Genomic DNA, 15073 nt, shown 5'->3' with positions numbered 1-15073 from the left:
TCGTTCATCAATTTACCTCGCCAGCTCAGCCCACCAAGTTCTCTCACCAAGTTGACTCTTTAAGTTCGTTCATCAAGTCACCCCGCCAGTTCGACCCACCTAGCACTCTCGCAAAGTTGACTCTCTAAGTTCGTCCATCGAGTCACCCTGCCAGGTCAGCCCACCAAGTACTCTCACCAAGTCATCCCGCTAGTTTGACCCACCAAGTCGACTCTTTAAGTTTGTTCATCAAGTCACCCGGCCAAGTCAGCCCACCAAGTTGACTCTTTAAGTTCGTTCATCAAGTCATGTGACCAGGTCAGCCCACCAAGTACTCTCACCAAGTCGACTCTTTAAGTTAGTTCATCAAGTCACCTTGCCAGGTCGGCCCACCAAGTACTCTCACCAAGTTGAGTCTTTAAGTTTGTTCATCAAGTCACCATGCCAGGTCGGCCCACCAAGTCGACTCTTTAAGTTCGTAAAATGGGTACCTGAGGCATTCTACTTGAGTCATAATTCTCAAATCGGGTAGCTTTCGATATAAAATGGTCATCGAGCCATTCTAGTCGGTCTCCAAAAATTGATCAATTTACCCCCCTAACTGATGCATCAAATCGCCTAACCAATGCCAATCTTTGTCTCTGTTGATGACCTCATGAAAAATGGGGTCGTGGATGGCTATTCGATCACATTTTTCATTGAATTGGGTTTTAAGGTACTTGTGCACTGAATGTACATTTTTGATGTAGAGTAAGCCTTGCACTAATAACTTATATAGGGGAGGTAGTGTGCTTGAAAAATGGTGGGTGAGCCAGCCTGGCCGAGCCATGCTGGCTGATCCAATCTGGCCGAGTTGTTCTGGCCGAGCCATGTTGGCCGATCTGATCTGAGCGAGCCATTCTGGCCGACCTGATCTAGGTGAGCCATGTTGGCTGACCCGATCTAGGTGAGCCATGCTGGGCGACCCAATCTGGGTGAGCCATTCTGGGTGAGCCATGCTGGCCGAGCCGATCTGGGTGATCCGTTCTGGCCGGTCTAGGCGAGCCATGCTGGCCGACCCGATCTGGCCAAGCTCCAAAAATGGTGTCGTGGATGGCTGTTTGGTCACATTTTTCATTGAATTGGATTTTTAAGGGAGTTTTCTGTGCTATCGCAGATTTCTAATGCAGAGCGAGCCTCACACTAATAGCTTATATAGGAGAGGTTGTTGCCGCAAGCCTCTCCCATGCCCCTTTCATTGATTCAACATTGGTGTCTAGGCAATTTGGATTGTTGGGTTTTCCAACGGTGTATGCTGATGTTGAATCAATGAAAGGGGCATGAAGTGATCTTAGTGCTTTTCCTCGGCTCTTCTTTAGATCATGTTTTTCGATGACTCAATTTTGGAAAAGGTGAGGCAGCAGTTGCCGATCCATGGCGTGTCTTTTTGGTGATTTTAAAACTTGATCTAAACGTGAGCCCTTGTCTAGCACTCCGGCGTTGCTTTGTATAATGGCAATTTGCTATGGATGCTCAGTGCTCTAGCAATTTGTCATGGTGTACTTATCGCGGCTACATGGGAGCTTTAATATCGGAAGCTCTAGGCAAAAAATGGTCGTCGAGCCATGCTGGCCGACCCGATCTAGCTTAGCCATTTTCGTCGACTCGATCTGGCTCTTTTTTCTCACTCCATCGGCAGAAATTCAGGAGTTGTTCGACAGTGGTTGTCATTCCAATGTGTCATTGTGGTGATCTGGAGAGTGATGCTAAGGGTGGGAGCTTGCGTCTAGCATTTGGGGATGTTTGTGCAAGTGAGAAAGGGAGCTTCTCTTATCAGAACCTCTCCATGGCCTTTGAATATAGACCCAGTGTCGACGATATTGATGGATACGAGCCTTGGATTCTAAAATTGTTCAGCTAACATTGGTTTTTTTGAGAGATGGGTACAAAAGCACTTCCCGATTGATACGCGGGAGCTCCCTAAGATCGCCTCTGTGCCAACTCGATCAGCACAACATTGGGTATGGTTTGACAGTGGTTATCATTCCAATGTGTCATCGAGATGTCTTGGAATGTGGCCTTTCAAGGGTGAGCTCGCGTCTAGCACTTGGATTGTGCGTCATCACAAGTGAATGGGGAGATCTCTCTGTGAATGGTGGCATGGCAATTGCAAGAGAAAATTGACTTAGTAGTCGGAGCATTGGCCTCGGGCCATTGTGACAGCCTTGCAATTTCTCTATAATTGCAACCTATGTTTGCGCAGTAGCAGAGTTTGCATGTAAGATTGGCCTTTTTTCTTGACAGTTCCAGGAGATGACCTCTAGAACTTTTGGATTGGGCCCCTTCAAGGTGAAATTCATCCAGTTGATCAGATGAGCTTGATGACCATTTCACTCCCTTGGTTCCACGAATTCAAATCCCATCCAGCTGCCATAGACACTCCAAATGCCGAGCCGTTGTTACCATGCCATCCTACTCGGACTCCTAAATGATCAAGGCCGACATTGTGTCTGCTCCTCTCAAGTAAAACTCAAAAAAGGCACCGAGGCAAATGATATTGTCGAGTCGTCCTACCCGAGCTGTTCCACCTGAGCTGAGCTATTTCGCCTGATCTCAAAAAGGTGGCCATTTCACTACCTTGGCTCCATGAATTCCCATCTCCTAACCGATGACAATCTTTTGATCCTCTGCTGACCTCATAAAAAATGGGGTCGTGGATGGCTGTTTCGTCACATTTTTCAACGATTTGGATTTTTAAGGTAGTTGTCGGTGTGTTTTCTAATTTCTAATGCAGAGCAAGCCTCGCACTAATAGCTTATATAGGAGAGGTGGTTGCCGCGAGCCTCTACTGTGCCCCTCTCATTGATTCAACGCCGGTGTCAAGGCGGATGGATATGTTGAATATTGAAATGGTGGATGCCGACGTTGAATCAATTAGAGGGGCATGAAGCCCGCCCTCGAGGTGCTATTCCTCGACTCTCCTTTAGATCATGTTTTCTTGTCACTCAGCTGGCACAATTTTGGAAAAAGGTTTGGCAGCAGTTGCTAGCCCTCACCGTGTCTACCTGGTGATTTTAAAAGTTGATCTAAAATGGGAGCCCTAGTCTAGCACCTCCGTCCGGTGTTGCTCGGGTATTGCATAAATTTTTGCTATCGGTGCAAATTCCCCAATGAATGCCTACCCTTGGACTATCTCTTAGATCACCTTCTTCGATCACTTGACTAACACAAATACGAAAGAAACTTGGCAGCGGTTGCCATTCTACAGCACGTCTGTTCAACGATTTCAAAGTTGATCTAATGGCGAGCCCTTGTCTAGCCATGAGGTGGGTGCTTGGCGATCTTGAGAGCGATCTGGAGAGCGATGCTAAGGGTGGGAGCTTGTGTGTAGCATTTGGGATGTTGGTGCGAGCGAGTAGGGGAGCTTCTCTTATCAGAACCTCTTCGTGGCCTTTGAATATATAGACCCAGTGCCGACGATATCGATGGATACGAGCCTTGGATTCTAAATTTGTTCACAGCTAACATTGGTTTTTGTGAGAGATGGGTATGAAAGTACATCCCGATTGCTACGCGGGAGCTCCCTAAGGTCGCCTCTATGCCAACTTGATCGGCACAACATTGGGAATGGTTCAACAGTGGTTGTCATTCCAATGTGTCATCGAGGGATGTCTTGGAAAGTGGCCTTTCAAGGGCGAGCTCGCGTCTATCACTTGGATTGTGTGTCGCATCACAAGTGAATGGGGAGATCTCTTTATGAATGGTGGCATGGTGATTGCAAGAGAAAATTGACTTATTCAGAGCATTGGCCTCAGGCCACTGTGATGGCCTTGCAATTTCTCTTTAATTGCAACCTATGTTTGCGTAGTAGTAGAGTTTGCAAGTAAGATGGGCCTTGTTCTTGAGAGTTCCAGGAGATGACCTCCAGAACTTTTGGATTGGGCCCCTTCAAGGTGATATTCATCTAGTTGATCGGATGAGCTCGATCACCATTTCAGTCCCTTGGCTCCATGAATTCACATCTCCTAACCGATGACAATCTTTTTCTCCTTACACGACCTCATAAAAAATTGGGTCGTGGATGGCTGTTTGGTCAGAATTTTCAACGATTTGGATTTTTAAGGTGGATGTCGGTGTGTTCGCTAATTTCTACTGTAGAGCAAGCCTCGCACTAATAGCTTATATAGGAGAGGTTGTTGCTGCGAGCCTCTCCCATGCCCCTCTCATTGATTCAACGTCAGTGTCAAGGCAGATGGAAATGTCAGATTTTGAAATGGTGGACGTCGACATTGAATCAATTGAAGGGGCATGAAGCCCACCCTTGAGGTGCTATTTCTCCAGTCTCCTTTAGATCATGTTTTCTTGTCACTCAGCTGGCATAATTTTGGAAAAAGGTTTGGCAGTGGTTGCCAGCCCTCACCGCATCTACTTGGTGATTTTAAAACTTGATCTAAAATGGGAGCCCTCGTCTAGCACCTCCGTCCGGTGTTGCTCGGGTATTGCATGAATTTTTTCTATCGGCGCAAATCCCCCAACGAATGCCTATGCTCAGACCCTCTCTTAGATCACCTTCTTCGATCACTCGACCAACGCAATTACAGAAGAGACTTGGCAGTGGTTGCCATTCTACAACGCGTCTATTCTGCGATTTCAAAGTTGATCTAATGGCAAACCCTTGTCTCTAGCCATGAGGTGGGTGCTTTGCGCTCTAACAATATTTTTTGCATGCCTATCATGGCTACAATGGGAGGCTTTGATAACAAAATCTCTTGGTGACCCTCCCCAATAGAGTCGGTGCTGGTGTTCAAGAAAGACACGTTATTCAGATTTGGAATATTGGCACCAGCATCGTTTCTATTAGAAGGGCCGTGAAGCCATCCCAATTTTGCTATGCAAGTGCTCTCTCCCTAGAGTGGTTCTCTTCACAACAACTTCTTTGGTGCAAAATTTTTGGAATGGTTCGGCAGCAGTTGTCGTTCTAATGGTGCCATTGTGGTGGTTGCCTAGGCAGCAATTTGAAGGGCAAGCCGTCGTCTAGCAGTTGGGCTGTGCATCATGAGTGACAAGGGAGCCTTTGTAATCGAAAGCTCCCCGTGGCCATTCGATCAAAAGAGCCATTGCTTGTGTGAGCAAGGATGAATGCAGCCTCAGATTCCAAATGAAATCAATGACATTGAATCTATATATAACAGCATAATGAACCAGCAACCCATTTGCTATGCGCGGCTCCCCAAAGTTGCTCTTCTTTCTCACTCCATCGGCACAAATTTGGGAGTTGTTTGACAGTGGTTGTCATTCCAATGTGTCATTGCAGCGATCTGGAGAGTGATGCTAAGGGTAGGAGCTTGTGTCTAGCATTTGGGATGTTTGTGTAGGCGAGCAGGGGAACTTCTCTTATCGGAACCTCTCTGTGGCCTTTGAATATATAGACCCAGTGCCGACAATATCGATGGATACGAGCCTTGGATTCTAAATTTGTTCACAGCTAACATTGGTTTTTGTGAGAGATGGGTATGAAAGCACATCCTGATTGCTACGCGGGAGCTCCCTAAGGTCGCCTCTGTGCCAACTCGATCACCACAACATTGGGAATGGTTCGACAGGGATTGTCGTTCCAATGTGTCATAGGGGGATGTCTTGGAAAGTGGTCTTTCTTTCAAGGGTGAGCTCGCGTCTAGCACTTGGTTTGTGCATTGTGTCACAAGTGAATGGGGAGATCTCTCTGTGAACGGCGGCATGGTGATTGCAAGAGAAAATTGACTTAGTCGGAGCATTGGCCTCGGGCCATTGTGACGGCCTCACAATTTCTCTTTAATTGCAACCTATGTTTGCGCAGTAGCAGAGTTTGCATGTAAGATGGGCCTTGTTCTTGAGAGTTCCAGGAGATGACCTCTAGAACTTTTGTATTGGGCACAAATCTCTGAATGAATGCCTAGACTTGGACCCTCTCTTAGATCACCTTCTTCGATCACTCGACCGACGCAATTATGAAAGAGACTTGGCAGTGGTTGCCATTCTACACTGTGTCTGTTTTGTGATTTTAAAGTTGATCTAATGGTGACCCCTTGTCTCTAGCCATGAGTTGGGTGCTTGGTACTCTAGCAAAATTTTTTGTGTGCCTATCGCAGCTAAAATGGGAGAGGTGGTTGCCGCGAGCCTCTCCCGTGCCCCCCTCATTGATTCAACACCGCTATCAGGGTGGATGGATATGTCGAATTTTGAAATAGTGGACGCCGACATTGAATCAATTAGAGGGCAATGAAGGCCACCCTCGAGGGTGCTATTCTTGGACTCTCCTTTAGATCATGTTTTCTTGTCACTTAGCTGGCACAATTTCGGAAAAAGGTTTGGCAACGGTTGCCAGCCCTCACCGCATCTACTTGGTGATTTGAAAACTCAATCTAAAATAGGAGCCCTCGTCTAGCACCTCCATCCGGTGTTGCTCGGGTACTGCATAAATTTATGCCATTAGAAAAAATCCCCCAACAAATGCCTACGCTTGGACCCTCTCTTAGATCACCTTCTTTGATCACTCGACCGATGCTATTATGGAAGAGACTTGGCAGCGGTTGCCATTCTACACCGCATCTGTTCTGCGATTTTGAAGTTGATCTAATGGCGAGCCCTTGGCTCTAGCCATGAGGTGGGTGATTGGAACTCTAGCAAAATTTTTTGCGTGCCTATGATGGCTACAAAGGGAGAGGTGGTTTCCGCAAGCCTCTCCCGTGCCCCGCTCATTGATTCAACGCCGCTGTCAGGGCAAATGGATATGTCAGATTTTGAAACGGTGGACACCGACGTTGAATCAATTAGAGGGGCATGAAGCCCACCCTCGTGGGTGCTATACCTGGACTCTCCTTTAGATCATGTTCTCTTGTCACTCAGTCGGCGCAATTTCAAAAAAAGGTTTGGTAGCGATTGCCAGCCCTCACCGCATCTACTTGGTGATTTTAAAACTTGATCTAAAATGGGAGCCCTCGTCTAGCACCTCCATCTGGTGTTGCTCGGGTATTGCATAAATTTTTGCCATCAGCGCAAATCCCCCAATGAATGCCTATGCTTGGACCCTCTCTTAGATCACCTTCTTTGATCACTCGACTGACGCAATTACGGAAGAACCTTGGCAGCAGTTGCCATTCTACACCATGTCTGTTCTACGATTTCAAAGTTGATCTAATGTCAAGCCCTTGTCTATAGCCATGAGGTGGGTGCTTTAGCGCTCTAGCAAATTTTTTTGCATGCCTATTGTGGCTACAATGGGAGAGGTGGTTTCCGTGAGCCTCTCCCATGCCCCCCTCATTGATTCAATGCTGCTGTCAGGGCGGATGGATATGTCAGATTTTGAAATGGTGGACACTGACGTTGAATCAATTAGAGGGGCATGAAGCCCACCCTTGAGGGTGCTATTCTTGGACTCTCCTTTAGATCATGTTTTCTTATCACTCAGCTGGTGCAATTTTGGAAAAAGGTTCGATAGCGGTTGTCGTTCCAATGGTGCCGTTGTAGGGGTTGCCTGGGTAGCGATCTGAAGGGTGAGCCATCATCTAGCAGTTGGGCTACGCATCACAAGTGACAAGGGAGCCTTTTTTATTGCAAGCTCCCCATGGCCATTCGATCAGAAGAGCCATTGCTCATGTCGGCAAGGAAAAATGTAGCCTCAGATTCCAAATGAAATTAGCGACATCGGATCTGTATATAAGAGCGAAATGAAGGAGCAGCCTATTTGCTATGTGCCTCACCCCAAAGTTGCTCCTCTTTCTCACTCCATTTCCATAATTTCGGGAGTTGTTCGACAGTGGTTTTCATTCCAATGTGTCATTGCGGTGATCTGGAGAGTGATGCTAAGGGCAGGAGCTTTGTCTAGAATTTGGGATGTTTGTGTGAGTGAGCAGGGGGGGCTTCTCTTCTTAGAACCTCTCCGTGGCCTTTGTATATAGACCCAGTGTCGATGATATCGATGGATGCGAGCCCTTGGATTCCAAATTTGTTCACAGCTAACATTGGTCTTTGTGAGAGATGGGTAGAAAAGCACATCCTGATTGCTACGCGGGAGCTCCCCAAGGTTGCCTCTGTGCCAACTCGATCACCACAACATTGGGAATGGTTCGACAGCAGTTGTCGTTCCAATGTGTCATTGGGGGATGCCTTGGAAAGTGGCCTTTCAAGGGCGAGCTCGCATCTAGCACTTGGATTGTGTGTCGCGTCACAAGTGAATGTGGAGATCTCTCTGTGAATGGTGGCATGGTGATTGCAAGAGAAAATTGACTTAGTCGGAGCATTGGCCTCGGGCCATTGTGACGGCCTTGTAATTATCCTTTAATTGCAACCTATGTTTGCACAGTAGCAGAGTTTGCATGTAAGATGGGCCTTGTTCTTGAGAGTTCCAGGTGAAGACCTCTGAAACTTTTGGATTGGGTCCCTTCAAGGTGAAATTCATCCAGTTGATCGGATGAAGCTCGATGTGCTTGTATCTATTCCGAGACGGTAATGATGGTCATTAATTTGTGGCGGTGAGTATATCCCATTCGGTAATCATAGTGGCAGAGCTGGTGGGAAGTACTTGTCACTTTGTTTTGTTGGATATACCCTATATGTAGGTGTCTGCATGGCTTGCAACACACTGCACATTTTGTGTTCAATTCTAAGATGCGCTTGTTGCTGAGTATGTATGGAGTTGTATCTTTTAACCAAGGGCTCTATCTCATTGGCACGTTCTATCATTGCATTTTTATCCTGCCCGGACGGCAAGAAGTAAAGAGATGGTTGCACGGGTGCATTGCTCAACATCCCTAATTTCATCAAGGGTCCACTCTCCACCCTAAGTTTTTGCTGATTGGTAGAGCCTTGGAATTGAGACGGGGCCAGTGAAAGGTTTGGTTGCCGCATAATTTATTCGCTAGTGCATTCTTGGTGTGTGCTCGCATCTTCACTGTCTCATCCTACAGAAGTGCATGGCACTGTCGTGACAGCCTTTATGGTCTGGGCTAGTAGAAGCGTAGAGTATTACCGATAATTTTTGGTTGGATGCGAAAACTCTCCATGCCCTGTCCTACCCTGTGCGATCCGAACAGCTATGGCTCATGGGTTCTGGGGGAGATGCTCTTCTTTAGCTCCCCCCTAAAGAGAGCGTTAGGTGTTTGCATTGTGTGGACAAAAAGTCCAAGGCGTTTCATCTCTCTTCAGATGCGAAATTCTGGGAGGGCTTGTCGAAGTATGGCCATTTGTACAGGGTGCACCAAAAAGCATGTAGGGGGCATATGCCTGGGAAATGGATGTCTCTAAGTGTCCTTACTTGGTCACGTGTGCGGTGTACATCTTTGCATTATGACTCTGTTGTGAGCATTTTTGATTCAAGCATTTTGGGGGAACGAGTTTCATACGAGATGTTCTTATCAGGCTCCTGCGAACCAAAGCACTCGTCTTTGCGATGCTCCCACAAGTGCAAGTTCACTCGTAGGAACTTTTCTATACCTGCGCTAGCAGATCACGTGTCACAGGGAACGGTTAGCGAGGCTGTGCTGGGAAAGGAGATATTTTCTAGAGGTTAGACATGTTTGTGTATGCGGGTGGGCTTTCATCACCTATAAATGTGCGGAGGGGGTTTTATACATGATGCCCTTCAGCAGCCTTATAATTAAGGTGGTCACGTGCACAGTGATGCCCTCGCCAATCGCATAACCAGCCATGTTTTTGACTCGCACGACCCTTCACCCTTCAGCATGGTGGTCTCTGTTGGCACTTCAGCAACTAGCTCTTCGTCATGGGAAAATGTTTGTTGTGATCGAGAAGGATTTTTTCTGTGCAGGTGCACCTCAACAGGCATGTAGGAGCCATATGCCTGGGAAATGGATGTCTCTGAGTGGCCTTACAATTGAGCTGGCTATGTGTGCGGTGCATCTCGTATAGACTTGAGGCTTCTTTCCAAGTAGTGGTGATAGCGAGTTCGAGGGTAAAGGGTTCCGTATGGGATGTTGGTGGAGCAATTTGACTGGTTAATTTCATTAACGAACAAGACCTTAGCCTGCTAACTAGCTACGCGGAGGTTCCCCTTCGTGGCCAGCTTCTTAGAGGGACTATGGCCTCCTAGGCCATGGAAGTTTGAGGCAATAATAGGTCTGTGATGCCCTTAGATGTTCTGGGTCACACGTGTGCTACACTGATGCAACCAACAAGTTTCTCTCCTTTGCTTGAAAGGTTTGGGAAATCTTGCCAAATTGCATCATGACGGGGATAGACCATTGCAATCATTGATCTTCAACGAGGAATTCCTAGTAAGCGCGAGTCATCAGCTCACGTTGACTATGTCCCTGCCCTTTGTACACACCGCCCATCGCTCCTACCGATCGAATGATCCAGTGAAGTGTTCGGATCGCGGCAACGATGGCGATTCCTTTCGGCGATGTCACGAGAAGTTCACTGAACCTTATCATTTAGAGGAATGAGAAGTCATAACAAGGTTACCGTAGGTGAACCTGTGGTAGGATCATTTTCGGTTCAAGACCCTGAATCATGTAGGGGATGGAGCTAGTCTCCTCCCTGCCCCTAAAATATCGGCGACATGAGGACACTTGGCCTTGCAGCGATGTGTTGTATGGCCAAGCTACGGGTCCAGTGCCATCAAGGTCGAGGGTCACATCGAATGCCCATGATCGAAAGCGTGGATTCCTTGCGGGGTGAAGAAGAGACTCAGATGCAATCTAGATTAGGATCGGTGCCTTCGAATGACGTCTACGTCAGAGTGAGAGGTCTCTGCTTGATTGCAATTCAGAGGGGGTCTAGGCCTCGTCTCCCATTGAGGTTTCATGGTCCGATCACGTGGCCGGCGCTGTGCCAGGGATCTATCATTTTGACGGCAGCAAGTCGGGACTGCTGCAACCCCTCGTTGCCTTGCCCAGGTGTGTTGACTCATCGCTTGGAGAATTCTGTGTTTAGGATGGGTGCACTCACATGATTTGCGGGGCAGGGGCCCCGTCCACTGACACGACTCTCCCATGTGTCGGCTCCCACCTTTGCCAGGTGATAGGGCCAGCCAGCGTGAGCTAGCGCCTTGCGTGCTTGGGTCACTGAAAGACAAAAACAAATCAAAATCATGACTCTCAACAATGGATATCTCAGCTCTCGCCACGATGAAGAATGTAGCGAAATGCGATACTTAGTGTGAATTGCAGAATCTCGTGAGTCATCAAGTCTTTGAATGCAAGTTGCGCCCGAGGCCTTGACCAAGGGCACATCTGCTTGGGTGTTGCACTACAAAATTTTGCCCTCCCCAGCAAGTAGCAGAGATGGCCTTCTACATCCACAAGTGGTGCATGGTCAGCTGAAATGAGCACGAGGTCCGTCGATCCATCGTGACGAGCAGTGGCTTGCAAAGACCGGTGTTGGTTTGCGCCGATCAAATGATTCCTCGCGAGGAACTTTATTCCCCAAGTCAGGCATGAGTACCTGCTAAGTTTAAGCATATCAATAAGCAGAGGAAAAGAAACTTACCAAGATTCCCCTGGTAACGGTGAGCGAACCGGGAAGAGCCTAGCATGAAAATCGACAGTCGCGCCTGTCGAATTATAGTCTATAGAAGCATCCTTAGCGACAGACCAGGCCCAAGTCCCCTGGAAGGGGGCACCGGAGAGGGTGAGAGCCCCATCGGGCCAAGACCCTATCGCACGATGAGGCACTATCGACAAGTCAGGTTGTTTGGGAATGTAGCCCTAATCGGGTGGTAAATTTCGTCCAAGGCTAAATACGGGCGAGAGATCGATAGCAAACAAGTACCATGAGGGAAAGATGAAAAGGACTTTGAAAAGAGAGTTAAAGAGACTTGAAATTTTTGAAAGGGAAGCAGATGGAGGCCGATGATGTGCCCCAGTCGGATGCAGAATGGTGTGAGCCAGTCCGCCGCTCGGTTTGAGGGACGTGCCAGTGCGGGCTGTCGCGGTGGCACAAGTGCAACCTTTTGGTTGCACAAATACTTCTGTCATGATGGTTGAGGAGTGAAGCACGTGCCTTTATGGTGGGCTCTTGGGCACCTATACGCTCGTGGTGCTGGCCAGCGGGCTTTCCATCCGACCTGTCTTGAAACACAGACCAAGGAGTCTAACATGTGTGCGAGTTAGCAGGTTGGGAAAACCTGCAAGGCACAAGGAAGCTGACTAGCGAGATTCCCTCTCGGGGGGTGCACCGCCGACCGACCCTGATCTTCTGTGAAGGGTTCGAGTGCGAGCACACCTGTTGGGACCCGAAAGATGGTGAACTATGCCTGAGTAGGGCGAAGCCAGAGGAAACTCTGGTGGAGGCCCGCAGCGATACTAACGTGCAAATCGTTCATCTGACTTGGGTATAGGGGCGAAAGACTAATCAAACCATCTAGTAGCTGGTATCCTCGAAAGTTTCCCCCAGGATAGCTGGAGCTCACGTGCAATTTTTATCGAGTAAAGCAAATTATTAGAGGCATCAGGGGCGTAACACCCTCGACCTATTCTCAAACTTGAAATAGGTAAGTTGGCGTGGCTGCTCTATTAAGCCGTGCCATGGAATCATGAGCTCCAAGTGGGCCATTTTTGGTAAGCAGAACTGGTGATGCGAGATGAACCGAAAGCCGAGTTACGGTGCCAAATTGCACGCTAACCCAAATCCCACAAAGGGTGTTTGTTGATTAAGACAGCAGGACGGTGGTCATGGAAGTCAAAATTTGCTAAGGAGTGTGTAACAACTCACCTGCTGAATCAACTAGCCTCGAAAATGGATGGCGCTGAAGTGCGCAACCTATATTCGGCCATTGGGGCAAGTGCCAAGCTCCGATGAGTAGGAGGACGCAGGGGTTGTTGTGAAACCTTGGGCATGAGCCTAGGTGGACCGGCCCTCGGTGCAGATCTTGGTGGTAGTAGCAAATATTCAAATGAGAACTTTGAAGACTGAAGTGGGGAAAGGTTCCACGTGAACAGCACTTGGACATGGGTTAGTCGATCCTAAGAGATGGGGAAACCCTATTTCAAGGATGCACTTTGCACGATCATCGAAAGGGAATCAGGTTAATATTCTCGAACCAGGACATGGTGGTGCACGACAATGTTAGGAAATCTGGAGACATCGGCAGGGCCCCGGGAAGAATTATCTTTTCTTTTTAACAGCCTGCCCACCCTGAAATTGGTTCAACCGGAGATAGGGTCCAATGGCTGGAAGAGCACCGCATGTCCTGCGGTGTCCGGTGCGCCTTCGGCGGCCCGCGAAAATCTAGAGGACCGAGTACCGTTCACACCTAGTCATACTCATAACTGCATCAAGTCTCCAAGGTGAACAACCTCTGGTCAATAGAACAATGTAGGTAAGGGAAGTCGGCAAAATGGATCTGTAACTTCAAGAAAAGGATTGGCTCTGAGGGCTGGGCCTAGGGGTCTATGCCCTAAACTCGTGGGTTGTTGGCGGCCTGCCTGAGATTCTCTCGTAGCGAGGGTGGGCTGTCGCATGCTGATCGGGTGATGGACGCAGGATGCCCCCTTTGGAGGACTTTCCCTAGGCGGCGAACAGTCAACTCAGAATTGGTACGGACAAGGGGAATCCAACTGTTTAATTAAAACAAAGCATTGCGATGGTCCCTGCGGATGCTGACGCAATGTGATTTTCTCCCAGTGCTCTGAATATCAAAGTGAAGAAATTCAACCAAGCGCGGGTAAATGGCAGGAGTAACTATGACTCTCTTAAGGTAGCCAAATGCCTCGTCATCTAATTAGTGATGCGCATGAATGGATTAACAAGATTCCCACTATCCCTATCTACTATCTAGCGAAACCACAGCCAAGGGAATGGGCTTGGCAAAATCAGCGGGGAAAGAAGACCCTATTGAGCTTGACTCTAGTCCAACTTTGTGAAATGAGTTGAGAGGTGTAGAATAAGTGGGAGCTTTCAGGCGCAAGCGAAATACCACTACTTTTAACATTATTTTACTTATTCCGTGACGCGGAGATGGGGCAATGACCCTATTTTTTGCCTTAAGGTGCGTCTAGGCACGCCGATCTGGGCAGAAGATATTGTCAAGTGTGGAGTTTGGCTGGGGCGACACATCTGTTAAAAGATAACGCAAGTGTCCTAAGATGAGCTCAACAAGAACATAAATCTTGTGTGGAACAAAAGGGTAAAAGCTCATTTGATTTTTATTTTCAGTACGAATACAAACCATGAAAGCGTGGCCTATCGATCCTTTAGACTTTTAGAATTTGAAGCTAGAGGTGTCAGAAAAGTTACCACAGGGATAATTGGCTTGTGGCAGCCAAGTGTTCATAGCGACGTTGCTTTTTGATCCTTCGATGTTGGCTCTTCCTATCATTGTGAAGCAGAATTCACCAAGTGTTGGATTGTTCACCCACCAATAGGGAACGTGAGCTAGGTTTAGAGCGTCGTGAGATAGGTTAGTTTTACCCTACTGATGATCCGCGCTGCGATAGTAATTCAACTTAGTATGAGAGGAATTGTTGATTCACACATTTGGTCATTGCGCTTGGTTGAAAAGCCAGTGGCGTGAAGCTACTGTGTGTCAGATTATGAATAAATGCCACTAAGTCAAAATCCATGCTACATGTGGCGCATATCTTTCTCTGGCTGCATCGCGACCCGTAGTAGGGGTACTCTTGCACTCCCAAGGGCCCGTGTCATTGGCCATCTCTGATCGGCCCACTAGCCCGTTGGAGCAACCTTGGATATTAATTTCAAGTGATCAGCGAGAAGAATCTTTTGCAGATGACTTAAATAAGTGACGGGGTATTGTAAGTGGCAAAGTTGCCTTGCTACCACGATCCACTGAGATTCAGCCCTCTGTCGCCTCGATTCGTAAAACCTTTTTTGACTCTAAGGTGGGTGGGGTTTGTAATTTGTGCAAGGGCGAGAAAATCTCCCAAGTGCCAAATTCTGGGTGGGGGTGGGGTTTGCAAGGTTTTTTCTTGCGAGCTCGTAACAATCTCTCAGGTGCCAAATTCCCTGCGGGTGGGGTTTGCAATTTGTGCGAGTGTAGGAAAATCTTCCAAGTGCCAAATTTCGAGCGGGTGGGGTTTGAAATTTTTTGTGAGGGTGGGAAAACTCTCCCAGGTGCCAAATTTTGAGCGGGTGGGGTTTTGTGAAAATTTCCACA

The 15073-nt window shown here is 47.8% G+C and overlaps 2 non-coding genes across 2 annotated transcripts; both read left to right on the top strand.

Annotated features, from left to right (window-relative positions):
* Positions 1 to 11049: 11049 nt before the first annotated feature.
* On the top strand, positions 11050 to 11203 carry LOC149548504 (5.8S ribosomal RNA). The gene has a single exon (XR_016354941.1). It is a non-coding gene; the product is annotated as a 5.8S ribosomal RNA (ribosomal RNA).
* A 173-nt stretch (positions 11204 to 11376) lies between these two features.
* Positions 11377 to 14777, top strand: LOC149548503 (25S ribosomal RNA). Its single transcript, XR_016354906.1, has one exon. It is a non-coding gene; the product is annotated as a 25S ribosomal RNA (ribosomal RNA).
* Positions 14778 to 15073: the final 296 nt, after the last annotated feature.

Source organism: Cupressus sempervirens, chromosome 7, assembly GCF_028749045.1.
Source record: "Cupressus sempervirens isolate cs-2001-9-10 chromosome 7, ASM2874904v1, whole genome shotgun sequence".
NCBI classification, from domain to species: domain Eukaryota; kingdom Viridiplantae; phylum Streptophyta; class Pinopsida; order Cupressales; family Cupressaceae; genus Cupressus; species Cupressus sempervirens.
This window is presented reverse-complemented; position numbering and strand designations above follow the sequence as displayed.